This window comes from Platichthys flesus, chromosome 20, assembly GCF_949316205.1.
Source record: "Platichthys flesus chromosome 20, fPlaFle2.1, whole genome shotgun sequence".
Taxonomy (NCBI): Eukaryota; Metazoa; Chordata; class Actinopteri; order Pleuronectiformes; family Pleuronectidae; genus Platichthys; species Platichthys flesus.
Window position 1 is genome coordinate 1,385,303 of NC_084964.1, and position 27,633 is coordinate 1,412,935.

Here is a 27,633-nt window from a genome sequence, read left to right on the forward strand (position 1 = left end):
CCCTAACCAATGACAAGCGTGTGTTTGATCTTCTTGCGAAAGAATTGGACAACATGGTTCAGGCGGTTTTTGTTCACGGAACTTGTGCTCAAAAATATTAAATGTAAAACTTATTCTGTAATCTCATCATTATCTCAGACCTAGGTTGTTTTCATACAAGAAGGTTTTACTTCTCATGAAACATATTTCTTGCATTCTAACATTTCTATTGTGATGGGAAGCTATTTGGAAGAAGCTCCAGCTCAGTTCGGTAGAGCAAGACACTTTTAATCTCAGGGTCGTGGGTTCGAGCCCCACGTTGGGCTATTGAGCTTTTGAGATTCGGAATTGAGCACCAGCATGCAGATCAAAGTCTTATCTTAAAAGACTCCTTATTAAAGGATACTTCAGAGCAAATACATTCCATAGAGTTCACACACACCAAGCAAACATCAACGTCTGATCAGAAAATGATATATATATATTGAACCCATCAATTTGTCTAGATTATCTAGCCTAACTAGAATGGAAAACTGCAAGAGATTGAATCCCTAACCAATGACAGGCGAGTGTTTGATCTTCTTGCGAAAGAATTGGACAACATGGTTCAGGCGGTTTTTGTTCACGGAACTTGTGCTGAAAACATTAAAGGAAAAACTTATTCTGTAATCTCATCATTATCTCAGACCTAGGTTGTTTTCATACAAGAAGGTTTTACTTCTCATGAAACATATTTCTTGCATTCTAACATTTCTATTGTGATGGGAAGTTATTTGGAAGAAGCGCCAGCTCAGTTAGGTAGAGCATGAGACTCTTGATCTCAGGGTCGTGGGTTCGAGCCCCACGTTGGGCTATGGAGCTTTTGAGATTCGGAATTGAGCACCAGCATGCAGATCAAAGTCTTAGCTTAAAAGACTCCTTATTAAAGGATACTTCAGAGCAAATACATTCCATAGAGTTCACACACACCAAGCAAACATCAACGTCTGATCAGAAAATTATATATATATTGAACCCATCAATTTGTCTAGATTATCTAGCCTAACTAGAATGGAAACTGCAAGAGATTGAATCCCTAACCAATGACAAGCGTTGGTTTGATCTTCTTGCGAAATAATTGGACAACATGGTTCAGGTTGTTTTTGTTCACGGAACTTGTGCTCAAAAACATTAAAGGTAAAATGTATTCTGTAATCTGATCATTATCTCAGACCTAGGTTGTTTTCATACAAGAGGGTTTTACTTCTCATGAAACATATTTCTTGCCTTCTAACATTTATATTGTGATTGGAAGTTATAAGGAAGAAGCCCGGATAGCTCAGTTCGGTAGAGCATGGGAATTTAATCTCAGGGTCGTGGGTTCGAGCCCCACGTTGGGCTATGGAGCTTTTGAGATTCGGAATTGAGCACCAGCATGCAGATCAAAGTCTTAGCTTAAAAGACTCCTTATTAAAGGATACTTCAGAGCAAATACATTCCATAGAGTTCACACACACCAAGCAAACATCAACGGCTGATCAGAATATTATATATATATTGAACCCATCAATTTGTCTAGATTATCTAGCCTAACTAGAATGGAAAACTGCAAGAGATTGAATCCCTAACCAATGACAAGCGAGTGTTTGATCTTCTTGCGAAAGAATTGGACAACATGGTTCAGGCGGTTTTTGTTCACGGAACTTGTGCTGAAAACATTAAAGGAAAAACTTATTCTGTAATCTCATCATTATCTCAGACCTAGGTTGTTTTCATACAAGAAGGTTTTACTTCTCATGAAACATATTTCTTGCATTCTAACATTTCTATTGTGATGGGAAGTTATTTGGAAGAAGCGCCAGCTCAGTACGGTAGAGCATGAGACTCTTGATCTCAGGGTCGTGGGTTCGAGCCCCACGTTGGGCTATGGAGCTTTTGAGATTCGGAATTGAGCACCAGCATGCAGATCAAAGTCTTAGCTTAAAAGACTCCTTATTAAAGGATACTTCAGAGCAAATACATTCCATAGAGTTCACACACACAAAGCAAACATCAACGTCTGATCAGAAAATTATATATATTAAACCCATCAATTTGTCTAGATTATATAGCTAAACTAGAATGGAAAACTGCAAGAGATTGAATCCCTAACCAATGACAAGCGTGTGTTTGATCTTCTTGCGAAAGAATTGGACAACATGGTTCAGGCGGTTTTTGTTCACGGAACTTGTGCTCAAAAATATTAAATGTAAAACTTATTCTGTAATCTCATCATTATCTCAGACCTAGGTTGTTTTCATACAAGAAGATTTTACTTCTCATGAAACATATTTCTTGCATTCTAACATTTCTATTGTGATGGGAAGTTATTTGGAAGAAGCCCGGCTAGCTCAGTTCGGTAGAGCATGAGACTCTTAATCTCAGGGTCGTGGGTTCGAGCCCCATGTTGGGCTAAGGAGCTTTTAAGGTTAGGAATTCTGCACCAGCATGCAGATCAAAGTCTTATCTTAAAAGACTCCTTATTAAAGGATACTTCAGAGCAAATACATTCCATAGAGTTCACACACACCAAGCAAACATCAACGTCTGATCAGAAAATTATATATATATTGAACCCATCAATTTGTCTAGATTATCTAGCCTAACTAGAATGGAAACTGCAAGAGATTGATTTCCCTAACCAATGACAAGCGTGTGTTTGATCTTCTTGCGAAAGAATTGGACAACTGGGTTTGGCGGTTTTTCTTCACGGAACTTGTGCTCAAAAATATTAAATGTAAAACTTATTCTGTAATCTCATCATTATCTCAGACCTGGGTTGTTTTCATACAAGAAGGTTTTACTTCTCATGAAACATATTTCTTGCATTCTAACATTTCTATTGTGATGGGAATTTATTTGGAAGAAGCGCCAGCTCAGTTCGGTAGAGCATGACACTTTTAATCTCAGGGTCGTGGGTTCGAGCCCCACGTTGGGCTACGGAGATTTTAAGGTTAGGAATTGAGCACCAGCATGCAGATGAAAGTCTTAGCTTAAAAGACTCCTTATTAAAGGATACTTCAGAGCAAATACATTCCATAGAGTTCACACACACCAAGCAAACATCAACATCTGATCAGAAGATTATATATATATTGAACCCATCAATTTGTCTAGATTATCTAGCCTAACTAGAATGGAAACTGCAAGAGATTGAATCCCTAACCAATGACAAGCGTTGGTTTGATCTTTTTGCGAAATAATTGGACAACATGGTTCAGGTTGTTTTTGTTCACGGAACTTGTGCTCAAAAACATTAAAGGTAAAATGTATTCTGTAATCTGATCATTATCTCAGACCTAGGTTGTTTTCATACAAGAGGGTTTTACTTCTCATGAAACATATTTCTTGCATTCTAACATTTCTATTGTGATTGGAAGTAATAAGGAAGAAGCCCGGCTAGCTCAGTTCGGTAGAGCATGAGACTCTTAATCTCAGGGTCGTGGGTTCGAGCCCCACGTTGGGCTAAGGAGCTTTTGAGATTCGGAATTGAGCACCAGCATGCAGATCAAAGTCTTAGCTTAAAAGACTCCTTATTAAAGGATACTTCAGAGCAAATACATTCCATAGAGTTCACACACACCAAGCAAACATCAACGGCTGATCAGAATATTATATATATATTGAACCCATCAATTTGTCTAGATTATCTAGCCTAACTAGAATGGAAAACTGCAAGAGATTGAATCCCTAACCAATGACAAGCGAGTGTTTGATCTTCTTGCGAAAGAATTGGACAACATGGTTCAGGCGGTTTTTGTTCACGGAACTTGTGCTGAAAACATTAAAGGAAAAACTTATTCTGTAATCTCATCATTATCTCAGACCTAGGTTGTTTTCATACAAGAAGGTTTTACTTCTCATGAAACATATTTCTTGCATTGTAACATTTCTATTGTGATGGGAAGTTATTTGGAAGAAGCGCCAGCTCAGTTCGGTAGAGCATGACATTTTTAATCTCAGGGTCGTGGGTTCGAGCCCCACGTTGGGCTAAGGAGCTTTTAAGGTTAGGAATTCTGCACCAGCATGCAGATCAAAGTCTTATCTTAAAAGACTCCTTATTAAAGGATACTTCAGAGCAAATACATTCCATAGAGTTCACACACACCAAGCAAACATCAACGTCTGATCAGAAAATTATATATATATTGAACCCATCAATTTGTCTAGATTATCTAGCCTAACTAGAATGGAAACTGCAAGAGATTGAATCCCTAACCAATGACAAGCGTTGGTTTGATCTTCTTGCGAAATAATTGGACAACATGTTTCAGGTTGTTTTTGTTCACGGAACTTGTGCTCAAAAACATTAAAGGTAAAATGTATTCTGTAATCTGATCATTATCTCAGACCTAGGTTGTTTTCATACAAGAGGGTTTTACTTCTCATGAAACATATTTCTTGCATTCTAACATTTCTATTATGATTGGAAGTCATAAGGAAGAAGCCCGGCTAGCTCAGTTCGGTAGAGCATGAGACTCTTAATCTCAGGGTCGTGGGTTCGAGCCCCATGTTGGGCTAAGGAGCTTTTAAGGTTAGGAATTCTGCACCAGCATGCAGATCAAAGTCTTATCTTAAAAGACTCCTTATTAAAGGATACTTCAGAGCAAATACATTCCATAGAGTTCACACACACCAAGCAAACATCAACGTCTGATCAGAAAATTATATATATATTGAACCCATCAATTTGTCTAGATTATATAGCTAAACTAGAATGGAAAACTGCAAGAGATTGAATCCCTAACCAATGACAAGCGTGTGTTTGATCTTCTTGCGAAAAAATTGGACAACATGGTTCAGGCGGTTTTTGTTCACGGAACTTGTGCTCAAAAATATTAAATGTAAAACTTATTCTGTAATCTCATCATTATCTCAGACCTAGGTTGTTTTCATACAAGAAGGTTTTACTTCTCATGAAACATATTTCTTGCATTGTAACATTTCTATTGTGATGGGAAGTTATTTGGAAGAAGCGCCAGCTCAGTTCGGTAGAGCATGACATTTTTAATCTCAGGGTCGTGGGTTCGAGCCCCACGTTGGGCTAAGGAGCTTTTAAGGTTAGGAATTCTGCACCAGCATGCAGATCAAAGTCTTATCTTAAAAGACTCCTTATTAAAGGATACTTCAGAGCAAATACATTCCATAGAGTTCACACACACCAAGCAAACATCAACGTCTGATCAGAAAATTATATATATATTGAACCCATCAATTTGTCTAGATTATCTAGCCTAACTAGAATGGAAACTGCAAGAGATTGAATCCCTAACCAATGACAAGCGTTGGTTTGATCTTCTTGCGAAATAATTGGACAACATGTTTCAGGTTGTTTTTGTTCACGGAACTTGTGCTCAAAAACATTAAAGGTAAAATGTATTCTGTAATCTGATCATTATCTCAGACCTAGGTTGTTTTCATACAAGAGGGTTTTACTTCTCATGAAACATATTTCTTGCATTCTAACATTTCTATTATGATTGGAAGTCATAAGGAAGAAGCCCGGCTAGCTCAGTTCGGTAGAGCATGAGACTCTTAATCTCAGGGTCGTGGGTTCGAGCCCCATGTTGGGCTAAGGAGCTTTTAAGGTTAGGAATTCTGCACCAGCATGCAGATCAAAGTCTTATCTTAAAAGACTCCTTATTAAAGGATACTTCAGAGCAAATACATTCCATAGAGTTCACACACACCAAGCAAACATCAACGTCTGATCAGAAAATTATATATATATTGAACCCATCAATTTGTCTAGATTATCTAGCCTAACTAGAATGGAAACTGCAAGAGATTGATTTCCCTAACCAATGACAAGCGTGTGTTTGATCTTCTTGCGAAAGAATTGGACAACTGGGTTTGGCGGTTTTTCTTCACGGAACTTGTGCTCAAAAATATTAAATGTAAAACTTATTCTGTAATCTCATCATTATCTCAGACCTGGGTTGTTTTCATACAAGAAGGTTTTACTTCTCATGAAACATATTTCTTGCATTCTAACATTTCTATTGTGATGGGAATTTATTTGGAAGAAGCGCCAGCTCAGTTCGGTAGAGCATGACACTTTTAATCTCAGGGTCGTGGGTTCGAGCCCCACGTTGGGCTACGGAGATTTTAAGGTTAGGAATTGAGCACCAGCATGCAGATGAAAGTCTTAGCTTAAAAGACTCCTTATTAAAGGATACTTCAGAGCAAATACATTCCATAGAGTTCACACACACCAAGCAAACATCAACATCTGATCAGAAGATTATATATATATTGAACCCATCAATTTGTCTAGATTATCTAGCCTAACTAGAATGGAAACTGCAAGAGATTGAATCCCTAACCAATGACAAGCGTTGGTTTGATCTTTTTGCGAAATAATTGGACAACATGGTTCAGGTTGTTTTTGTTCACGGAACTTGTGCTCAAAAACATTAAAGGTAAAATGTATTCTGTAATCTGATCATTATCTCAGACCTAGGTTGTTTTCATACAAGAGGGTTTTACTTCTCATGAAACATATTTCTTGCATTCTAACATTTCTATTGTGATTGGAAGTAATAAGGAAGAAGCCCGGCTAGCTCAGTTCGGTAGAGCATGAGACTCTTAATCTCAGGGTCGTGGGTTCGAGCCCCACGTTGGGCTAAGGAGCTTTTGAGATTCGGAATTGAGCACCAGCATGCAGATCAAAGTCTTAGCTTAAAACACTCCTTATTAAAGGATACTTCAGGGCAAATACATTCCATAGAGTTCACACACACCAAGCAAACATCAACGGCTGATCAGAATATTATATATATATTAAACCCATCAATTTGTCTAGATTATATAGCTAAACTAGAATGGAAAACTGTAAGAGATTGAATCCCTAACCAATGACAAGCGTGTGTTTGATCTTCTTGCGAAAGAATTGGACAACATGGTTCAGGCGGTTTTTGTTCACGGAACTTGTGCTCAAAAATATTAAATGTAAAACTTATTCTGTAATCTCATCATTATCTCAGACCTAGGTTGTTTTCATACAAGAAGGTTTTACTTCTCATGAAACATATTCCTTGCATTGTAACATTTCTATTGTGATGGGAAGTTATTTGGAAGAAGCGCCAGCTCTGTTCGGTAGAGCATGACACTTTTAATCTCAGGGTCGTGGGTTCGAGCCCCACGTTGGGCTAAGGAGCTTTTAAGGTTAGGAATTCTGCACCAGCATGCAGATCAAAGTCTTATCTTAAAAGACTCCTTATTAAAGGATACTTCAGAGCAAATACATTCCATAGAGTTCACACACACCAAGCAAACATCAACGTCTGATCAGAAAATTATATATATATTGAACCCATCAATTTGTCTAGATTATCTAGCTTAACTAGAATGCAAAACTGCAAGAGATTGAATCCCTAACCAATGACAAGCGTGTGTTTGATCTTCTTGCGAAAGAATTGGACAACATGGTTCAGGCGGTTTTTGTTTACGTAACTTGTGCTCAAAAATATTAAAGGTAAAACTTATTTGGTAATCTCATCATTATCTCAGACCTAGGTTGTTTTCATACAAGAGGGTTTTACTTCTCATGAAACATATTTCTTGCATTCTAACATTTCTATTGTGATGGGAAGTTCTAAGGAAGAAGCCCGCCTAGCTCAGTTCGGTAGAGCATTAGACTCTTAATCTCAGGGTCGTGGTTTCGAGCCCGACGTTGGGATATGGAGCTTTTGAGATTCGGAATTGAGCACCAGCATGCAGATCAAAGTCTTAGCTTAAAAGACTCCTTATTAAAGGATACTTCAGAGCAAATACATTCCATAGAGTTCACACACACCAAGCAAACATCAACGGCTGATCAGAATATTATATATATATTAAACCCATCAATTTGTCTAGATTATATAGCTAAACTAGAATGGAAAACTGCAAGAGATTGAATCCCTAACCAATGACAAGCGTGTGTTTGATCTTCTTGCGAAAGAATTGGACAACATGGTTCAGGCGGTTTTTGTTCACGGAACTTGTGCTGAAAACATTAAAGGTAAAACTTATTCTGTAATCTGATCATTATCTCAGACCTAGGTTGTTTTCATACAAGAGGGTTTTACTTCTCATGAAACATATTTCTTGCATTCTAACATTTCTATTGTGATGGGAAGTTATTTGGAAGAAGCTCCAGCTCAGTTCGGTAGAGCAAGACACTTTTAATCTCAGGGTCGTGGGTTCGAGCCTCACGTTGGGCTACGGAGATTTTAAGGTTAGGAATTGAGCACCAGCATGCAGATGAAAGTCTTACCTTAAAAGACTCCTTATTAAAGGATACTTCAGAGCAAATACATTCCATAGAGTTCACACACACCAAGCAAACATCAACGTCTGATCAGAAAATGATATATATATATTGAACCCATCAATTTGTCTAGATTATCTAGCCTAACTAGAATGGAAAACTGCAAGAGATTGAATCCCTAACCAATGACAAGCGAGTGTTTGATCTTCTTGCGAAAGAATTGGACAACATGGTTCAGGCGGTTTTTGTTCACGGAACTTGTGCTGAAAACATTAAAGGAAAAACTTATTCTGTAATCTCATCATTATCTCAGACCTAGGTTGTTTTCATACAAGAAGGTTTTACTTCTCATGAAACATATTTCTTGCATTCTAACATTTCTATTGTGATGGGAAGTTATTTGGAAGAAGCGCCAGCTCAGTTATGTAGAGCATGAGACTCTTGATCTCAGGGTCGTGGGTTCGAGCCCCACGTTGGGCTATGGAGCTTTTGAGATTCGGAATTGAGCACCAGCATGCAGATCAAAGTCTTAGCTTAAAAGACTCCTTATTAAAGGATACTTCAGAGCAAATACATTCCATAGAGTTCACACACACCAAGCAAACATCAACGTCTGATCAGAAAATTATATATATTAAACCCATCAATTTGTCTAGATTATATAGCTAAACTAGAATGGAAATACTGCAAGAGATTGAATCCCTAACCAATGACAAGCGTGTGTTTGATCTTCTTGCGAAAGAATTGGACAACATGGTTCAGGCGGTTTTTGTTCACGGAACTTGTGCTCAAAAATATTAAATGTAAAACTTATTCTGTAATCTCATCATTATCTCAGACCTGGGTTGTTTTCATACAAGAAGGTTTTACTTCTCATGAAACATATTTCTTGCATTCTAACATTTCTATTGTGATGGGAATTTATTTGCAAGAAGCGCCAGCTCAGTTCGGTAGAGCATGACACTTTTAATCTCAGGGTCGTGGGTTCGAGCCCCACGTTGGGCTATGGAGATTTTAAGGTTAGGAATTCAGCACCAGCATGCAGATCAAAGTCTTATCTTAAAAGACTCCTTATTAAAGGATACTTCAGAGCAAATACATTCCATAGAGTTCACACACACCAAGCAAACATCAACGTCTGATCAGAAATTTATATATATATTGAACCCATCAATTTGTCTAGATTATCTAGTTTAACTAGAATGGAAAACTGCAAGAGATTGAATCCCTAACCAATGACAAGCGTGTGTTTGATCTTGCGAAAGAATTGGACAACATGGTTCAGGCGGTTTTTGTTCACGGAACTTGTGCTCAAAAATATTAAAGGTAAAATGTATTCTGTAATCTGATCATTATCTCAGACCTAGGTTGTTTTCATACAAGAGGGTTTTACTTCTCATGAAACATATTTCTTGCATTCTAACATTTCTATTGTGATTGGAAGTAATAAGGAAGAAGCCCGGCTAGCTCAGTTCGGTAGAGCATGAGACTCTTAATCTCAGGGTCGTGGGTTCGAGCCCCACGTTGGGCTAAGGAGCTTTTGAGATTCGGAATTGAGCACCAGCATGCAGATCAAAGTCTTAGCTTAAAACACTCCTTATTAAAGGATACTTCAGGGCAAATACATTCCATAGAGTTCACACACACCAAGCAAATATCAACGGCTGATCAGAATATTATATATATATTAAACCCATCAATTTGTCTAGATTATATAGCTAAACTAGAATGGAAAACTGTAAGAGATTGAATCCCTAACAAATGACAAGCGTGTGTTTGATCTTCTTGCGAAAGAATTGGACAACATGGTTCAGGCGGTTTTTGTTCACGGAACTTGTGCTCAAAAATATTAAATGTAAAACTTATTCTGTAATCTCATCATTATCTCAGACCTAGGTTGTTTTCATACAAGAAGGTTTTACTTCTCATGAAACATATTCCTTGCAGTGTAACATTTCTATTGTGATGGGAAGTTATTTGGAAGAAGCGCCAGCTCTGTTCGGTAGAGCATGACACTTTTAATCTCAGGGTCGTGGGTTCGAGCCCCACGTTGGGCTAAGGAGCTTTTAAGGTTAGGAATTCTGCACCAGCATGCAGATCAAAGTCTTATCTTAAAAGACTCCTTATTAAAGGATACTTCAGAGCAAATACATTCCATAGAGTTCACACACACCAAGCAAACATCAACGTCTGATCAGAAAATTATATATATATTGAACCCATCAATTTGTCCAGATTATCTAGCCTAACTAGAATGGAAACTGCAAGAGATTGAATCCCTAACCAATGACAAGCGTTGGTTTGATCTTCTTGCGAAATAATTGGACAACATGGTTCAGGTTGTTTTTGTTCACGGAACTTGTGCTCAAAAACATTAAAGGTAAAATGTATTCTGTAATCTGATCATTATCTCAGACCTAGGTTGTTTTCATACAAGAGGGTTTTACTTCTCATGAAACATATTTCTTGCATTCTAACATTTCTATTGTGATTGGAAGTTATAAGGAAGAAGCCCGGCTAGCTCAGTTCGGTAGAGCATGAGACTCTTAATCTCAGGGTCGTGGGTTCGAGCCCCACGTTGGGCTAAGGAGCTTTTGAGATTCGGAATTGAGCACCAGCATGCAGATCAAAGTCTTAGCTTAAAAGATTCCTTATTAAAGGATACTTCAGAGCAAATACATTCCATAGAGTTCACACACACCAAGCAAACATCAACGTCTGATCAGAATATTATATATATATTAAACCCATCAATTTGTCTAGATTATATAGCTAAACTAGAATGGAAAATTGTAAGAGATTGAATCCCTAACCAATGACAAGCGTGTGTTTGATCTTCTTGCGAAAGAATTGGACAACATGGTTCAGGCGGTTTTTGTTCACGGAACTTGTGCTCAAAAATATTAAATGTAAAACTTATTCTGTAATCTCATCATTATCTCAGACCTAGGTTGTTTTCATACAAGAAGGTTTTACTTCTCATGAAACATATTCCTTGCATTGTAACATTTCTATTGTGATGGGAAGTTATTTGGAAGAAGCGCCAGCTCTGTTCGGTAGAGCATGACACTTTTAATCTCAGGGTCGTGGGTTCGAGCCCCACGTTGGGCTAAGGAGCTTTTAAGGTTAGGAATTCTGCACCAGCATGCAGATCAAAGTCTTATCTTAAAAGACTCCTTATTAAAGGATACTTCAGAGCAAATACATTCCATAGAGTTCACACACACCAAGCAAACATCAACGTCTGATCAGAAAATTATATATATATTGAACCCATCAATTTGTCCAGATTATCTAGCCTAACTAGAATGGAAACTGCAAGAGATTGAATCCCTAACCAATGACAAGCGTTGGTTTGATCTTCTTGCGAAATAATTGGACAACATGGTTCAGGTTGTTTTTGTTCACGGAACTTGTGCTCAAAAATATTAAATGTAAAACTTATTCTGTAATCTCATCATTATCTCAGACCTAGGTTGTTTTCATACAAGAAGGTTTTACTTCTCATGAAACATATTTCTTGCATTCTAACATTTCTATTGTGATGGGAAGTTATTTGGAAGAAGCGCCAGCTCAGTTCGGAAGAGCATGACACTTTTAATCTCAGGGTCGTGGGTTCGAGCCCCACGTTGGGCTATGGAGATTTTGAGATTCGGAATTGAGCACCAGCATGCAGATGAAAGTCTTAGCTTAAAAGACTCCTTATTAAAGGATACTTCAGAGCAAATACATTCCATAGAGTTCACACACACCAAGCAAACATCAACGGCTGATCAGAATATTATATATATATTAAACCCATCAATTTGTCTAGATTATATAGCTAAACTAGAATGGAAAACTTTAAGAGATTGAATCCCTAACCAATGACAAGCGTGTGTATGATCTTCTTGCGAAAGAATTGGACAACATGGTTCAGGCGGTTTTTGTTCACGGAACTTGTGCTGAAAACATTAAAGAAAAAACTTATTCTGTAATCTCATCATTATCTCAGACCTAGGTTGTTTTCATACAAGAGGGTTTTACTTCTCATGAAACATATTTCTTGCATTCTAAAATTTCTATTGTGATGGAAAGTTTTGGGGAAGAAGCCCGGCTAGCTCAGTTGGGTAGAGCATGAGACTCTTGATCTCAGGGTCGTGGGTTCGAGCCCCACGTTGGGCTAAGGAGCTTTTGAGATTCGGAATTGAGCACCAGCATGCAGATCAAAGTCTTAGCTTAAAAGATTCCTTATTAAAGGATACTTCAGAGCAAATACATTCCATAGAGTTCACACACACCAAGCAAACATCAACGTCTGATCAGAATATTATATATATATTAAACCCATCAATTTGTCTAGATTATATAGCTAAACTAGAATGGAAAACTGTAAGAGATTGAATCCCTAACCAATGACAAGCGTGTGTTTGATCTTCTTGCGAAAGAATTGGACAACATGGTTCAGGCGGTTTTTGTTCACGGAACTTGTGCTCAAAAATATTAAATGTAAAACTTATTCTGTAATCTCATCATTATCTCAGACCTAGGTTGTTTTCATACAAGAAGGTTTTACTTCTCATGAAACATATTTCTTGCATTCTAACATTTCTATTGTGATGGGAAGTTATTTGGAAGAAGCGCCAGCTCAGTTCGGTAGAGCATGACACTTTTAATCTCAGGGTCGTGGGTTCGAGCCCCACGTTGGGCTATGGAGATTTTGAGATTCGGAATTGAGCACCAGCATGCAGATGAAAGTCTTAGCTTAAAAGACTCCTTATTAAAGGATACTTCAGAGCAAATACATTCCATAGAGTTCACACACACCAAGCAAACATCAACGGCTGATCAGAATATTATATATATATTAAACCCATCAATTTGTCTAGATTATATAGCTAAACTAGAATGGAAAACTTTAAGAGATTGAATCCCTAACCAATGACAAGCGTGTGTTTGATCTTCTTGCGAAAGAATTGGACAACATGGTTCAGGCGGTTTTTGTTCACGGAACTTGTGCTCAAAAATATTAAATGTAAAACTTATTCTGTAATCTCATCATTATCTCAGACCTAGGTTGTTTTCATACAAGAGGGTTTTACTTCTCATGAAACATATTTCTTGCATTCTAAAATTTCTATTGTGATGGAAAGTTTTGGGGAAGAAGCCCGGCTAGCTCAGTTGGGTAGAGCATGAGACTCTTGATCTCAGGGTCGTGGGTTCGAGCCCCACGTTGGGCTAAGGAGCTTTTGAGATTCGGAATTGAGCACCAGCATGCAGATCAAAGTCTTAGCTTAAAAGATTCCTTATTAAAGGATACTTCAGAGCAAATACATTCCATAGAGTTCACACACACCAAGCAAACATCAACGTCTGATCAGAATATTATATATATATTAAACCCATCAATTTGTCTAGATTATATAGCTAAACTAGAATGGAAAACTGTAAGAGATTGAATCCCTAACCAATGACAAGCGTGTGTTTGATCTTCTTGCGAAAGAATTGGACAACATGGTTCAGGCGGTTTTTGTTCACGGAACTTGTGCTCAAAAATATTAAATGTAAAACTTATTCTGTAATCTCATCATTATCTCAGACCTAGGTTGTTTTCATACAAGAAGGTTTTACTTCTCATGAAACATATTTCTTGCATTCTAACATTTCTATTGTGATGGGAAGTTATTTGGAAGAAGCGCCAGCTCAGTTCGGTAGAGCATGACACTTTTAATCTCAGGGTCGTGGGTTCGAGCCCCACGTTGGGCTATGGAGATTTTGAGATTCGGAATTGAGCACCAGCATGCAGATGAAAGTCTTAGCTTAAAAGACTCCTTATTAAAGGATACTTCAGAGCAAATACATTCCATAGAGTTCACACACACCAAGCAAACATCAACGGCTGATCAGAATATTATATATATATTAAACCCATCAATTTGTCTAGATTATATAGCTAAACTAGAATGGAAAACTGTAAGAGATTGAATCCCTAACAAATGACAAGCGTGTGTTTGATCTTCTTGCGAAAGAATTGGACAACATGGTTCAGGCGGTTTTTGTTCACGGAACTTGTGCTCAAAAATATTAAATGTAAAACTTATTCTGTAATCTCATCATTATCTCAGACCTAGGTTGTTTTCATACAAGAAGGTTTTACTTCTCATGAAACATATTCCTTGCAGTGTAACATTTCTATTGTGATGGGAAGTTATTTGGAAGAAGCGCCAGCTCTGTTCGGTAGAGCATGACACTTTTAATCTCAGGGTCGTGGGTTCGAGCCCCACGTTGGGCTAAGGAGCTTTTAAGGTTAGGAATTCTGCACCAGCATGCAGATCAAAGTCTTATCTTAAAAGACTCCTTATTAAAGGATACTTCAGAGCAAATACATTCCATAGAGTTCACACACACCAAGCAAACATCAACGTCTGATCAGAAAATTATATATATATTGAACCCATCAATTTGTCCAGATTATCTAGCCTAACTAGAATGGAAACTGCAAGAGATTGAATCCCTAACCAATGACAAGCGTTGGTTTGATCTTCTTGCGAAATAATTGGACAACATGGTTCAGGTTGTTTTTGTTCACGGAACTTGTGCTCAAAAACATTAAAGGTAAAATGTATTCTGTAATCTGATCATTATCTCAGACCTAGGTTGTTTTCATACAAGAGGGTTTTACTTCTCATGAAACATATTTCTTGCATTCTAACATTTCTATTGTGATTGGAAGTTATAAGGAAGAAGCCCGGCTAGCTCAGTTCGGTAGAGCATGAGACTCTTAATCTCAGGGTCGTGGGTTCGAGCCCCACGTTGGGCTAAGGAGCTTTTGAGATTCGGAATTGAGCACCAGCATGCAGATCAAAGTCTTAGCTTAAAAGATTCCTTATTAAAGGATACTTCAGAGCAAATACATTCCATAGAGTTCACACACACCAAGCAAACATCAACGTCTGATCAGAATATTATATATATATTAAACCCATCAATTTGTCTAGATTATATAGCTAAACTAGAATGGAAAACTTTAAGAGATTGAATCCCTAACCAATGACAAGCGTGTGTTTGATCTTCTTGCGAAAGAATTGGACAACATGGTTCAGGCGGTTTTTGTTCACGGAACTTGTGCTCAAAAATATTAAATGTAAAACTTATTCTGTAATCTCATCATTATCTCAGACCTAGGTTGTTTTCATACAAGAAGGTTTTACTTCTCATGAAACATATTCCTTGCATTGTAACATTTCTATTGTGATGGGAAGTTATTTGGAAGAAGCGCCAGCTCTGTTCGGTAGAGCATGACACTTTTAATCTCAGGGTCGTGGGTTCGAGCCCCACGTTGGGCTAAGGAGCTTTTAAGGTTAGGAATTCTGCACCAGCATGCAGATCAAAGTCTTATCTTAAAAGACTCCTTATTAAAGGATACTTCAGAGCAAATACATTCCATAGAGTTCACACACACCAAGCAAACATCAACGTCTGATCAGAAAATTATATATATATTGAACCCATCAATTTGTCCAGATTATCTAGCCTAACTAGAATGGAAACTGCAAGAGATTGAATCCCTAACCAATGACAAGCGTTGGTTTGATCTTCTTGCGAAATAATTGGACAACATGGTTCAGGTTGTTTTTGTTCACGGAACTTGTGCTCAAAAATATTAAATGTAAAACTTATTCTGTAATCTCATCATTATCTCAGACCTAGGTTGTTTTCATACAAGAAGGTTTTACTTCTCATGAAACATATTTCTTGCATTCTAACATTTCTATTGTGATGGGAAGTTATTTGGAAGAAGCGCCAGCTCAGTTCGGTAGAGCATGACACTTTTAATCTCAGGGTCGTGGGTTCGAGCCCCACGTTGGGCTATGGAGATTTTGAGATTCGGAATTGAGCACCAGCATGCAGATGAAAGTCTTAGCTTAAAAGACTCCTTATTAAAGGATACTTCAGAGCAAATACATTCCATAGAGTTCACACACACCAAGCAAACATCAACGGCTGATCAGAATATTATATATATATTAAACCCATCAATTTGTCTAGATTATATAGCTAAACTAGAATGGAAAACTTTAAGAGATTGAATCCCTAACCAATGACAAGCGTGTGTATGATCTTCTTGCGAAAGAATTGGACAACATGGTTCAGGCGGTTTTTGTTCACGGAACTTGTGCTGAAAACATTAAAGAAAAAACTTATTCTGTAATCTCATCATTATCTCAGACCTAGGTTGTTTTCATACAAGAGGGTTTTACTTCTCATGAAACATATTTCTTGCATTCTAAAATTTCTATTGTGATGGAAAGTTTTGGGGAAGAAGCCCGGCTAGCTCAGTTGGGTAGAGCATGAGACTCTTGATCTCAGGGTCGTGGGTTCGAGCCCCACGTTGGGCTAAGGAGCTTTTGAGATTCGGAATTGAGCACCAGCATGCAGATCAAAGTCTTAGCTTAAAAGATTCCTTATTAAAGGATACTTCAGAGCAAATACATTCCATAGAGTTCACACACACCAAGCAAACATCAACGTCTGATCAGAATATTATATATATATTAAACCCATCAATTTGTCTAGATTATATAGCTAAACTAGAATGGAAAACTGTAAGAGATTGAATCCCTAACCAATGACAAGCGTGTGTTTGATCTTCTTGCGAAAGAATTGGACAACATGGTTCAGGCGGTTTTTGTTCACGGAACTTGTGCTCAAAAATATTAAATGTAAAACTTATTCTGTAATCTCATCATTATCTCAGACCTAGGTTGTTTTCATACAAGAAGGTTTTACTTCTCATGAAACATATTTCTTGCATTCTAACATTTCTATTGTGATGGGAAGTTATTTGGAAGAAGCGCCAGCTCAGTTCGGTAGAGCATGACACTTTTAATCTCAGGGTCGTGGGTTCGAGCCCCACGTTGGGCTATGGAGATTTTGAGATTCGGAATTGAGCACCAGCATGCAGATGAAAGTCTTAGCTTAAAAGACTCCTTATTAAAGGATACTTCAGAGCAAATACATTCCATAGAGTTCACACACACCAAGCAAACATCAACGGCTGATCAGAATATTATATATATATTAAACCCATCAATTTGTCTAGATTATATAGCTAAACTAGAATGGAAAACTTTAAGAGATTGAATCCCTAACCAATGACAAGCGTGTGTTTGATCTTCTTGCGAAAGAATTGGACAACATGGTTCAGGCGGTTTTTGTTCACGGAACTTGTGCTGAAAACATTAAAGAAAAAACTTATTCTGTAATCTCATCATTATCTCAGACCTAGGTTGTTTTCATACAAGAGGGTTTTACTTCTCATGAAACATATTTCTTGCATTCTAAAATTTCTATTGTGATGGAAAGTTATGGGGAAGAAGACCGGCTAGCTCAGTTGGGTAGAGCATGAGACTCTTGATCTCAGGGTCGTGGGTTCGAGCCCCACGTTGGGCTATGGAGATTTTAAGGTTAGGAATTGAGCACCAGCATGCAGATCAGAGTCTTATCTTAAAAGACTCCTTATTAAAGGATACTTCAGAGCAAATACATTCCATAGAGTTCACACACACCAAGCAAACATCAACGTCTGATCAGAAAATTATATATATATTGAACCCATCAATTTGTCTAGATTATCTAGCTTAACTAGAATGCAAAACTGCAAGAGATTGAATCCCTAACCAATGACAAGCGTGTGTTTGATCTTCTTGCGAAAGAATTGGACAACATGGTTCAGGCGGTTTTTGTTTACGTAACTTGTGCTCAAAAATATTAAAGGTAAAACTTATTTGGTAATCTCATCATTATCTCAGACCTAGGTTGTTTTCATACAAGAGGGTTTTACTTCTCATGAAACATATTTCTTGCATTCTAACATTTCTATTGTGATGGGAAGTTCTAAGGAAGAAGCCCGCCTAGCTCAGTTCGGTAGAGCATTAGACTCTTAATCTCAGGGTCGTGGTTTCGAGCCCGACGTTGGGCTATGGAGCTTTTGAGATTCGGAATTGAGCACCAGCATGCAGATCAAAGTCTTAGCTTAAAAGACTCCTTATTAAAGGATACTTCAGAGCAAATACATTCCATAGAGTTCACACACACCAAGCAAACATCAACGGCTGATCAGAATATTATATATATATTAAACCCATCAATTTGTCTAGATTATATAGCTAAACTAGAATGGAAAACTGCAAGAGATTGAATCCCTAACCAATGACAAGCGTGTGTTTGATTTTCTTGCGAAAGAATTGGACAACATGGTTCAGGCGGTTTTTGTTCACGGAACTTGTGCTGAAAACATTAAAGGTAAAACTTATTCTGTAATCTGATCATTATCTCAGACCTAGGTTGTTTTCATACAAGAGGGTTTTACTTCTCATGAAACATATTTCTTGCATTCTAACATTTCTATTGTGATGGGAAGTTATAAGGAAGAAGCCCGGCTAGCTCAGTTCGGTAGAGCATGAGACTCTTAATCTCAGGGTCGTGGGTTCGAGCCCCACGTTGGGCTATGGAGATTTTAAGGTTAGGAATTGAGCACCAGCATGCAGATGAAAGTCTTAGCTTAAAAGACTCCTTATTAAAGAATACTTCAGAGCAAATACATTCCATAGAGTTCACACACACCAAGCAAACATCAACGTCTGATCAGAAAATTAAATATATATTGAACCCATCAATTTGTCTAGATTATCTAGTTTAACTAGAATGGAAAACTGCAAGAGATTGAATCCCTAACCAATGACAAGCGTGTGTTTGATCTTCTTGCGAAAGAATTGGACAACATGGTTCAGGCGGTTTTTGTTCACGGAACTTGTGCTCAAAAATATTAAATGTAAAACTTATTCTGTAATCTCATCATTATCTCAGACCTAGGTTGTTTTCATACAAGAAGATTTTACTTCTCATGAAACATATTTCTTGCATTCTAACATTTCTGTTGTGACGGGAAGTTATTTGGAAGAAGCGCCAGCTCAGTTCGGTAGAGCATGACACTTTTAATCTCAGGCTCGTGGGTTCGAGCCCCACGTTGGGCTATGGAGATTTTAAGGTTAGGAATTCTGCACCAGCATGCAGATCAAAGTCTTATCTTAAAAGACTCCTTATTAAAGGATACTTCAGAGCAAATACATTCCATAGAGTTCACACACACCAAGCAAACATCAACGTCTGATCAGAAAATGATATATATATTGAACCCATCAATTTGTCTAGATTATCTAGCCTAACTAGAATGGAAAACTGCAAGAGATTGAATCCCTAACCAATGACAAGCGAGTGTTTGATCTTCTTGCGAAAGAATTGGACAACATGGTTCAGGCGGTTTTTGTTCACGGAACTTGTGCTGAAAACATTAAAGGAAAAACTTATTCTGTAATCTCATCATTATCTCAGACCTAGGTTGTTTTCATACAAGAAGGTTTTACTTCTCATGAAACATATTTCTTGCATTCTAACATTTCTATTGTGATGGGAAGTTATTTGGAAGAAGCGCCAGCTCAGTTATGTAGAGCATGAGACTCTTGATCTCAGGGTCGTGGGTTCGAGCCCCACGTTGGGCTATGGAGCTTTTGAGATTCGGAATTGAGCACCAGCATGCAGATCAAAGTCTTAGCTTAAAAGACTCCTTATTAAAGGATACTTCAGAGCAAATACATTCCATAGAGTTCACACACACCAAGCAAACATCAACGTCTGATCAGAAAATTATATATATTAAACCCATCAATTTGTCTAGATTATATAGCTAAACTAGAATGGAAATACTGCAAGAGATTGAATCCCTAACCAATGACAAGCGTGTGTTTGATCTTCTTGCGAAAGAATTGGACAACATGGTTCAGGCGGTTTTTGTTCACGGAACTTGTGCTCAAAAATATTAAATGTAAAACTTATTCTGTAATCTCATCATTATCTCAGACCTGGGTTGTTTTCATACAAGAAGGTTTTACTTCTCATGAAACATATTTCTTGCATTCTAACATTTCTATTGTGATGGGAATTTATTTGCAAGAAGCGCCAGCTCAGTTCGGTAGAGCATGACACTTTTAATCTCAGGGTCGTGGGTTCGAGCCCCACGTTGGGCTATGGAGATTTTAAGGTTAGGAATTCAGCACCAGCATGCAGATCAAAGTCTTATCTTAAAAGACTCCTTATTAAAGGATACTTCAGAGCAAATACATTCCATAGAGTTCACACACACCAAGCAAACATCAACGTCTGATCAGAAATTTATATATATATTGAACCCATCAATTTGTCTAGATTATCTAGTTTAACTAGAATGGAAAACTGCAAGAGATTGAATCCCTAACCAATGACAAGCGTGTGTTTGATCTTGCGAAAGAATTGGACAACATGGTTCAGGCGGTTTTTGTTCACGGAACTTGTGCTCAAAAATATTAAAGGTAAAATGTATTCTGTAATCTGATCATTATCTCAGACCTAGGTTGTTTTCATACAAGAGGGTTTTACTTCTCATGAAACATATTTCTTGCATTCTAACATTTCTATTGTGATTGGAAGTAATAAGGAAGAAGCCCGGCTAGCTCAGTTCGGTAGAGCATGAGACTCTTAATCTCAGGGTCGTGGGTTCGAGCCCCACGTTGGGCTAAGGAGCTTTTGAGATTCGGAATTGAGCACCAGCATGCAGATCAAAGTCTTAGCTTAAAACACTCCTTATTAAAGGATACTTCAGGGCAAATACATTCCATAGAGTTCACACACACCAAGCAAATATCAACGGCTGATCAGAATATTATATATATATTAAACCCATCAATTTGTCTAGATTATATAGCTAAACTAGAATGGAAAACTGTAAGAGATTGAATCCCTAACAAATGACAAGCGTGTGTTTGATCTTCTTGCGAAAGAATTGGACAACATGGTTCAGGCGGTTTTTGTTCACGGAACTTGTGCTCAAAAATATTAAATGTAAAACTTATTCTGTAATCTCATCATTATCTCAGACCTAGGTTGTTTTCATACAAGAAGGTTTTACTTCTCATGAAACATATTCCTTGCAGTGTAACATTTCTATTGTGATGGGAAGTTATTTGGAAGAAGCGCCAGCTCTGTTCGGTAGAGCATGACACTTTTAATCTCAGGGTCGTGGGTTCGAGCCCCACGTTGGGCTAAGGAGCTTTTAAGGTTAGGAATTCTGCACCAGCATGCAGATCAAAGTCTTATCTTAAAAGACTCCTTATTAAAGGATACTTCAGAGCAAATACATTCCATAGAGTTCACACACACCAAGCAAACATCAACGTCTGATCAGAAAATTATATATATATTGAACCCATCAATTTGTCCAGATTATCTAGCCTAACTAGAATGGAAACTGCAAGAGATTGAATCCCTAACCAATGACAAGCGTTGGTTTGATCTTCTAGCGAAATAATTGGACAACATGGTTCAGGTTGTTTTTGTTCACGGAACTTGTGCTCAAAAACATTAAAGGTAAAATGTATTCTGTAATCTGATCATTATCTCAGACCTAGGTTGTTTTCATACAAGAGGGTTTTACTTCTCATGAAACATATTTCTTGCATTCTAACATTTCTATTGTGATTGGAAGTTATAAGGAAGAAGCCCGGCTAGCTCAGTTCGGTAGAGCATGAGACTCTTAATCTCAGGGTCGTGGGTTCGAGCCCCACGTTGGGCTAAGGAGCTTTTGAGATTCGGAATTGAGCACCAGCATGCAGATCAAAGTCTTAGCTTAAAAGATTCCTTATTAAAGGATACTTCAGAGCAAATACATTCCATAGAGTTCACACACACCAAGCAAACATCAACGTCTGATCAGAATATTATATATATATTGAACCCATCAATTTGTCTAGATTATCTAGCCTAACTAGAATGGAAAACTGCAAGAGATTGAATCCCTAACCAATGACAAGCGAGTGTTTGATCTTCTTGCGAAAGAATTGGACAACATGGTTCAGGCGGTTTTTGTTCACGGAACTTGTGCTGAAAACATTAAAGGAAAAACTTATTCTGTAATCTCATCATTATCTCAGACCTAGGTTGTTTTCATACAAGAAGGTTTTACTTCTCATGAAACATATTTCTTGCATTCTAACATTTCTATTGTGATGGGAAGTTATTTGGAAGAAGCGCCAGCTCAGTTATGTAGAGCATGAGACTCTTGATCTCAGGGTCGTGGGTTCGAGCCCCACGTTGGGCTATGGAGCTTTTGAGATTCGGAATTGAGCACCAGCATGCAGATCAAAGTCTTAGCTTAAAAGACTCCTTATTAAAGGATACTTCAGAGCAAATACATTCCATAGAGTTCACACACACCAAGCAAACATCAACGTCTGATCAGAAAATTATATATATTAAACCCATCAATTTGTCTAGATTATATAGCTAAACTAGAATGGAAATACTGCAAGAGATTGAATCCCTAACCAATGACAAGCGTGTGTTTGATCTTCTTGCGAAAGAATTGGACAACATGGTTCAGGCGGTTTTTGTTCACGGAACTTGTGCTCAAAAATATTAAATGTAAAACTTATTCTGTAATCTCATCATTATCTCAGACCTAGGTTGTTTTCATACAAGAAGGTTTTACTTCTCATGAAACATATTTCTTGCATTCTAACATTTCTATTGTGATGGGAAGTTATTTGGAAGAAGCGCCAGCTCAGTTCGGTAGAGCATGACACTTTTAATCTCAGGGTCGTGGGTTCGAGCCCCACGTTGGGCTATGGAGATTTTGAGATTCGGAATTGAGCACCAGCATGCAGATGAAAGTCTTAGCTTAAAAGACTCCTTATTAAAGGATACTTCAGAGCAAATACATTCCATAGAGTTCACACACACCAAGCAAACATCAACGGCTGATCAGAATATTATATATATATTAAACCCATCAATTTGTCTAGATTATATAGCTAAACTAGAATGGAAAACTTTAAGAGATTGAATCCCTAACCAATGACAAGCGTGTGTATGATCTTCTTGCGAAAGAATTGGACAACATGGTTCAGGCGGTTTTTGTTCACGGAACTTGTGCTGAAAACATTAAAGAAAAAACTTATTCTGTAATCTCATCATTATCTCAGACCTAGGTTGTTTTCATACAAGAGGGTTTTACTTCTCATGAAACATATTTCTTGCATTCTAAAATTTCTATTGTGATGGAAAGTTTTGGGGAAGAAGCCCGGCTAGCTCAGTTGGGTAGAGCATGAGACTCTTGATCTCAGGGTCGTGGGTTCGAGCCCCACGTTGGGCTAAGGAGCTTTTGAGATTCGGAATTGAGCACCAGCATGCAGATCAAAGTCTTAGCTTAAAAGATTCCTTATTAAAGGATACTTCAGAGCAAATACATTCCATAGAGTTCACACACACCAAGCAAACATCAACGTCTGATCAGAATATTATATATATATTAAACCCATCAATTTGTCTAGATTATATAGCTAAACTAGAATGGAAAACTGTAAGAGATTGAATCCCTAACCAATGACAAGCGTGTGTTTGATCTTCTTGCGAAAGAATTGGACAACATGGTTCAGGCGGTTTTTGTTCACGGAACTTGTGCTCAAAAATATTAAATGTAAAACTTATTCTGTAATCTCATCATTATCTCAGACCTAGGTTGTTTTCATACAAGAAGGTTTTACTTCTCATGAAACATATTTCTTGCATTCTAACATTTCTATTGTGATGGGAAGTTATTTGGAAGAAGCGCCAGCTCAGTTCGGTAGAGCATGACACTTTTAATCTCAGGGTCGTGGGTTCGAGCCCCACGTTGGGCTATGGAGATTTTGAGATTCGGAATTGAGCACCAGCATGCAGATGAAAGTCTTAGCTTAAAAGACTCCTTATTAAAGGATACTTCAGAGCAAATACATTCCATAGAGTTCACACACACCAAGCAAACATCAACGGCTGATCAGAATATTATATATATATTAAACCCATCAATTTGTCTAGATTATATAGCTAAACTAGAATGGAAAACTTTAAGAGATTGAATCCCTAACCAATGACAAGCGTGTGTTTGATCTTCTTGCGAAAGAATTGGACAACATGGTTCAGGCGGTTTTTGTTCACGGAACTTGTGCTGAAAACATTAAAGAAAAAACTTATTCTGTAATCTCATCATTATCTCAGACCTAGGTTGTTTTCATACAAGAGGGTTTTACTTCTCATGAAACATATTTCTTGCATTCTAAAATTTCTATTGTGATGGAAAGTTATGGGGAAGAAGACCGGCTAGCTCAGTTGGGTAGAGCATGAGACTCTTGATCTCAGGGTCGTGGGTTCGAGCCCCACGTTGGGCTATGGAGATTTTAAGGTTAGGAATTGAGCACCAGCATGCAGATCAGAGTCTTATCTTAAAAGACTCCTTATTAAAGGATACTTCAGAGCAAATACATTCCATAGAGTTCACACACACCAAGCAAACATCAACGGCTGATCAGAATATTATATATATATTAAACCCATCAATTTGTCTAGATTATATAGCTAAACTAGAATGGAAAACTGCAAGAGATTGAATCCCTAACCAATGACAAGCGTGTGTTTGATTTTCTTGCGAAAGAATTGGACAACATGGTTCAGGCGGTTTTTGTTCACGGAACTTGTGCTGAAAACATTAAAGGTAAAACTTATTCTGTAATCTGATCATTATCTCAGACCTAGGTTGTTTTCATACAAGAGGGTTTTACTTCTCATGAAACATATTTCTTGCATTCTAACATTTCTATTGTGATGGGAAGTTATAAGGAAGAAGCCCGGCTAGCTCAGTTCGGTAGAGCATGAGACTCTTAATCTCAGGGTCGTGGGTTCGAGCCCCACGTTGGGCTATGGAGATTTTAAGGTTAGGAATTGAGCACCAGCATGCAGATGAAAGTCTTAGCTTAAAAGACTCCTTATTAAAGAATACTTCAGAGCAAATACATTCCATAGAGTTCACACACACCAAGCAAACATCAACGTCTGATCAGAAAATTAAATATATATTGAACCCATCAATTTGTCTAGATTATCTAGTTTAACTAGAATGGAAAACTGCAAGAGATTGAATCCCTAACCAATGACAAGCGTGTGTTTGATCTTCTTGCGAAAGAATTGGACAACATGGTTCAGGCGGTTTTTGTTCACGGAACTTGTGCTCAAAAATATTAAATGTAAAACTTATTCTGTAATCTCATCATTATCTCAGACCTAGGTTGTTTTCATACAAGAAGATTTTACTTCTCATGAAACATATTTCTTGCATTCTAACATTTCTGTTGTGACGGGAAGTTATTTGGAAGAAGCGCCAGCTCAGTTCGGTAGAGCATGACACTTTTAATCTCAGGCTCGTGGGTTCGAGCCCCACGTTGGGCTATGGAGATTTTAAGGTTAGGAATTCTGCACCAGCATGCAGATCAAAGTCTTATCTTAAAAGACTCCTTATTAAAGGATACTTCAGAGCAAATACATTCCATAGAGTTCACACACACCAAGCAAACATCAACGTCTGATCAGAAAATGATATATATATTGAACCCATCAATTTGTCTAGATTATCTAGCCTAACTAGAATGGAAAACTGCAAGAGATTGAATCCCTAACCAATGACAAGCGAGTGTTTGATCTTCTTGCGAAAGAATTGGACAACATGGTTCAGGCGGTTTTTGTTCACGGAACTTGTGCTGAAAACATTAAAGGAAAAACTTATTCTGTAATCTCATCATTATCTCAGACCTAGGTTGTTTTCATACAAGAAGGTTTTACTTCTCATGAAACATATTTCTTGCATTCTAACATTTCTATTGTGATGGGAAGTTATTTGGAAGAAGCGCCAGCTCAGTTCGGTAGAGCATGAGACTCTTGATTTCAGGGTCGTGGGTTCGAGCCCCACGTTGGACTATGGAGCTTTTGAGATTCGGAATTGAGCACCAGCATGCAGATCAAAGTCTTAGCTTAAAAGACTCCTTATTAAAGGATACTTCAGAGCAAATACATTCCATAGAGTTCACACACACCAAGCAAACATCAACGTCTGATCAGAAAATTATATAAATTAAACCCATCAATTTGTCTAGATTATATAGCTAAACTAGAATGGAAAACTGCAAGAGATTGAATCCCTAACCAATGACAAGCGTGTGTTTGATCTTCTTGCGAAAGAATTGGACAACATGGTTCAGGCGGTTTTTGTTCACGGAACTTGTGCTCAAAAATATTAAATGTAAAACTTATTCTGTAATCTCATCATTATCTCAGACCTAGGTTGTTTTCATACAAGAAGATTTTACTTCTCATGAAACATATTTCTTGCATTCTAACATTTCTATTGTGATGGGAAGTTATTTGGAAGAAGCGCCAGCTCAGTTCGGTAGAGCATGACACTTTTAATCTCAGGGTCGTGGGTTCGAGCCCCACGTTGGGCTATGGAGATTTTAAGGTTAGGAATTCTGCACCAGCATGCAGATCAAAGTCTTATCTTAAAAGACTCCTTATTAAAGGATACTTCAGAGCAAATACATTCCATAGAGTTCACACACACCAAGCAAACATCAACGTCTGATCAGAAAATGATATATATATATTGAACCCATCAATTTGTCTAGATTATCTAGCCTAACTAGAATGGAAAACTGCAAGAGATTGAATCCCTAACCAATGACAAGCGAGTGTTTGATCTTCTTGCGAAAGAATTAGACAACATGGTTCAGGCGGTTTTTGTTCACGGAACTTGTGCTGAAAACATTAAAGGAAAAACTTATTCTGTAATCTCATCATTATCTCAGACCTAGGTTGTTTTCATACAAGAAGGTTTTACTTCTCATGAAACATATTTCTTGCATTCTAACATTTCTATTGTGATGGGAAGTTATTTGGAAGAAGCGCCAGCTCAGTTAGGTAGAGCATGAGACTCTTGATCTCAGGGTCGTGGGTTCGAGCCCCACGTTGGGCTATGGAGCTTTTGAGATTTCGGAATTGAGCACCAGCATGCAGATCAAAGTCTTAGCTTAAAAGACTCCTTATTAAAGGATACTTCAGAGCAAATACATTCCATAGAGTTCACACACACCAAGCAAACATCAACGTCTGATCAGAAAATTATATATATTAAACCCATCAATTTGTCTAGATTATATAGCTAAACTAGAATGGAAATACTGCAAGAGATTGAATCCCTAACCAATGACAAGCGTGTGTTTGATCTTCTTGCGAAAGAATTGGACAACATGGTTCAGGCGGTTTTTGTTCACGGAACTTGTGCTCAAAAATATTAAATGTAAAACTTATTCTGTAATCTCATCATTATCTCAGACCTGGGTTGTTTTCATACAAGAAGGTTTTACTTCTCATGAAACATATTTCTTGCATTCTAACATTTCTATTGTGATGGGAATTTATTTGTAAGAAGCGCCAGCTCAGTTCGGTAG

General features: G+C 37.7%; 13 non-coding genes across 13 annotated transcripts; all 13 read left to right on the forward strand.

The window, feature by feature from the left end:
• Positions 1–3,390: 3,390 nt before the first annotated feature.
• On the forward strand, positions 3,391–3,464 carry trnak-cuu (transfer RNA lysine (anticodon CUU)). Its single transcript has one exon. It is a non-coding gene; the product is annotated as a tRNA-Lys (tRNA).
• Positions 3,465–6,550: 3,086 nt separating this feature from the next.
• trnak-cuu (transfer RNA lysine (anticodon CUU)) lies at positions 6,551–6,624 on the forward strand. Its single transcript has one exon. It is a non-coding gene; the product is annotated as a tRNA-Lys (tRNA).
• Positions 6,625–9,708: 3,084 nt separating this feature from the next.
• On the forward strand, positions 9,709–9,782 carry trnak-cuu (transfer RNA lysine (anticodon CUU)). Its single transcript has one exon. It is a non-coding gene; the product is annotated as a tRNA-Lys (tRNA).
• Positions 9,783–10,762: 980 nt separating this feature from the next.
• Positions 10,763–10,836, forward strand: trnak-cuu (transfer RNA lysine (anticodon CUU)). Its single transcript has one exon. It is a non-coding gene; the product is annotated as a tRNA-Lys (tRNA).
• Positions 10,837–12,341: 1,505 nt separating this feature from the next.
• trnak-cuu (transfer RNA lysine (anticodon CUU)) lies at positions 12,342–12,415 on the forward strand. The gene has a single exon. It is a non-coding gene; the product is annotated as a tRNA-Lys (tRNA).
• Positions 12,416–13,396: 981 nt separating this feature from the next.
• Positions 13,397–13,470, forward strand: trnak-cuu (transfer RNA lysine (anticodon CUU)). Its single transcript has one exon. It is a non-coding gene; the product is annotated as a tRNA-Lys (tRNA).
• A 1,506-nt stretch (positions 13,471–14,976) lies between these two features.
• Positions 14,977–15,050, forward strand: trnak-cuu (transfer RNA lysine (anticodon CUU)). Its single transcript has one exon. It is a non-coding gene; the product is annotated as a tRNA-Lys (tRNA).
• Positions 15,051–16,555: 1,505 nt separating this feature from the next.
• On the forward strand, positions 16,556–16,629 carry trnak-cuu (transfer RNA lysine (anticodon CUU)). Its single transcript has one exon. It is a non-coding gene; the product is annotated as a tRNA-Lys (tRNA).
• A 2,037-nt stretch (positions 16,630–18,666) lies between these two features.
• trnak-cuu (transfer RNA lysine (anticodon CUU)) lies at positions 18,667–18,740 on the forward strand. Its single transcript has one exon. It is a non-coding gene; the product is annotated as a tRNA-Lys (tRNA).
• A 2,028-nt stretch (positions 18,741–20,768) lies between these two features.
• Positions 20,769–20,842, forward strand: trnak-cuu (transfer RNA lysine (anticodon CUU)). The gene has a single exon. It is a non-coding gene; the product is annotated as a tRNA-Lys (tRNA).
• Positions 20,843–21,822: 980 nt separating this feature from the next.
• On the forward strand, positions 21,823–21,896 carry trnak-cuu (transfer RNA lysine (anticodon CUU)). The gene has a single exon. It is a non-coding gene; the product is annotated as a tRNA-Lys (tRNA).
• A 1,504-nt stretch (positions 21,897–23,400) lies between these two features.
• Positions 23,401–23,474, forward strand: trnak-cuu (transfer RNA lysine (anticodon CUU)). Its single transcript has one exon. It is a non-coding gene; the product is annotated as a tRNA-Lys (tRNA).
• A 1,508-nt stretch (positions 23,475–24,982) lies between these two features.
• On the forward strand, positions 24,983–25,056 carry trnak-cuu (transfer RNA lysine (anticodon CUU)). The gene has a single exon. It is a non-coding gene; the product is annotated as a tRNA-Lys (tRNA).
• The last annotated feature ends 2,577 nt before the right edge of the window (positions 25,057–27,633 follow it).